The sequence below is a fragment of the Lipotes vexillifer genome, unplaced genomic scaffold (assembly GCF_000442215.2).
Source record: "Lipotes vexillifer unplaced genomic scaffold, Lipotes_vexillifer_v1.1 scaffold7264, whole genome shotgun sequence".
Taxonomy (NCBI): domain Eukaryota; kingdom Metazoa; phylum Chordata; class Mammalia; order Artiodactyla; family Lipotidae; genus Lipotes; species Lipotes vexillifer.
In genome coordinates, this window is record NW_006785610.1 from 18,172 (window position 1) to 20,957 (window position 2,786).

Genomic DNA, 2,786 nt, shown 5'->3' on the forward strand with positions numbered 1-2,786 from the left:
GTTTTATCGTCACTAAAAAGTAATTCATTTGCATAAATGAATTAGAAAATGAGCTTTTCTTGAACAGCTAGTCCAAGGATTTCCATTGTTTGGCAACAGAGCAGAAGGGTTTAATCCCCACATCCCACTTCCCGGCCGGGAAGATCCCACATGCCGCGGAGCAACTAAGCCCGTGCGCCACAACTACTGAGCCTCCATTCTAGGGCCCGCGAGTCATAGCTACTGACCCCACGTGCCACAACTACTGAGCCCACGTGCCTATAGCCCGTGCCCCACAAGAGAAGCTACGCGCACCGCAATGAAGAGTAGCCCCCGCTCGCCACGATTAGACAAAATCCACACGCAGCAACGAAGACCCAATGCAGCCCAAAATAAGTAAATTAATTAATAAATTAAAAAAAAAAAAAGAAACTAAGCATGGTGGTAGAGGGTGGGGATAAAAGAGAAATAAAAAGATGGATGAAATCTAGTCCCTGCCCTGGAGCAGGCTGGGAGAGCAAATAACACCTGTGCATTGTGACCTTGATGGGGCAAGAAGCTTCTGACCCCAGAGTGAGTAACTGCCTGGGGACTGAGGTCAGGAATGCAGGAGGCTGCAGGGGGCAGGTGACTTTGACCTGATTTGGAATGTGTCAGGGTATGGGCTCTGTTTTGAATCCCAACTCTGCTGCTTGCAAGTTGCATGCCTTTGAACAAGTTACTTAATTCTCAAAACTTCCATTTCTTATGCTGTAAAATGGTATTTTTTCTTTTTTTGCCTTAAAACCACTTGCCTTTCTTTTTTCCTATAGAACACCCCCTCCTTTTCTCTTCACTAGCTCCCCTCCCTCTCAGGGGAAGGTGGGCCTGCGTGCCCACCACAGGCAAGGAGTAAAACCATAGTAAAGCAGGTTGAGCCTCGCAGTGATTCCCTTGCTGGTGGTGGGTTTAGGGGTGGGCATGAAATGCAAGCCCAGGCAGGGAGATGTGAGGGGAGGCGTGCCCTGGTTCTTCTGGTAAAGTGCTCCCCCATCATAAAGGAATATTTTATGTATATGATAGAGCTGTCTCTTCTGCCTCTGGACATTCTATGAGGATATGGCATCTTTAAGTGTGACAGCATCTCGAAACGATTATGGTCGCTAATCTGAGAACAAGGCCAATGAAAATGGCAGAGAGAAAAACGAGAAATAAACTGGACCCTTGACGATTTCATTCAGTCACTGTATTAACCAGCTCTGGAGCTACACTACCTCTGGAGTTCTTGTTAAGTGAGAGAATAAATTTCTTAATGCTTAGGCCAGCATCATCAGGGTTTTCTATTATTTACAGGCAAAAACATATTACATGATTTATTACCTTATAGATTTGAGGGAGATAAATGAGGAAATTCCTATAAAGTGTTTAGCACTGTAAAATGTTAACAATTATCATTAACAGAACACTATATTATGAAATTATATAGTGCTTTCTTCTTTGTTAATATGCGTCATATTTCTCCAAATACATATGACAACATTTTGGCCAGAATCAAAGGTTTTGCATTTGTGGTGCTCAACTCAGTTGCCAAACACAACCCATGGAAGAGGTTTAATGTCAGTTTCATAATTTATCTATCTACCCATCTGTCTGTGTGTCATCTATGTATCTATGTATCTATGTGTCTATCTAGTCCTCTAAATGTAACCTCGATGGACAACACAATCCAGATGCCCTTGTTAGCTGGATAGAGATCCTGTCCTCAGGATGTTTTATTTTGCCACTCAGCAGTATATTCCACAAGATTCCAAGTAGTCTGAAAAAGGGGAACATGGCAGACCTTTCTAAAACCGGAAGTTTCCAGAATCACAGACTATCAGGGCTGGAAAGGACCTGGGAATCACCTTGTCCATCTTCTTCATTTTACAGCTGAGACCCAGAGACTTCCTTATGGTTATACAGCTAGAGGCCAGGTCGGAACTGGAACCCAGCCTCCAGACTCTGACTCAACCCCCTTCCATAACGTGTCATTACTTTCTCAACTTTCTCCAGGGTCAGCTTCTCTTACAAGCTGAGTAAGGGGGAAGCCCTGTCTTAGGAAGCTGTTTGGGCTGCCAGTAATCCGTGGGATCCGTGGGAATCTGTGCATCCACTTCCTACCAAGGTCGCTCTGCAGAGTTGTTGCCAGGGACCAGGTGTCCTGGCATGAGATCTGAGACTCGGCATCCTTTGCTGTCTGCAGACATCAGCCCCTCATCCCCAAGGGGTCACTGAGGGCCAGAAGTCGGGAAGAGGCCTCTCCCTGTCCATGCACTGGTCAGGTCCTAGCATGGAGGGCTGGTAAGAGGGGCAGTGCAAACAACACAGCACCTATAGGCTGGGCAGCCATCCATCCTGGAATGAGATTTAGGAGCCCTTGAAAGACCTTTCTTCCAGTCTGTCCCAGTCTGGCTCTGCACATGGCCTACCCTCACCCTCACACACACACCCCCTCATCCACACAACATGCACATTCACAGCTTTGTTCATGCCCTTTTCCACAGGTGAATGCTCCTACCCACTCTCAGTTGCCCCCAGCCCCGACTTGTTGGCCAGTTCAATTTGGCCAGTGGCCAGGGCAAATGGCCACTTCTCCCTCAGAATTAACCAAACCCTTCTCGATGTTCCCACCATACTTAATCTACCTCATCATCATAAAGTTTAATTCAAGATGGCTTCAGTTGGATCTTTTCTATTAGATCAGCCTTCTCAAACTTGATATGCATACAAATCACCTGGAGATCTTAGTGAAATACAGATTCAGAATCAGTAGGTCTGGCGTAGGGCCT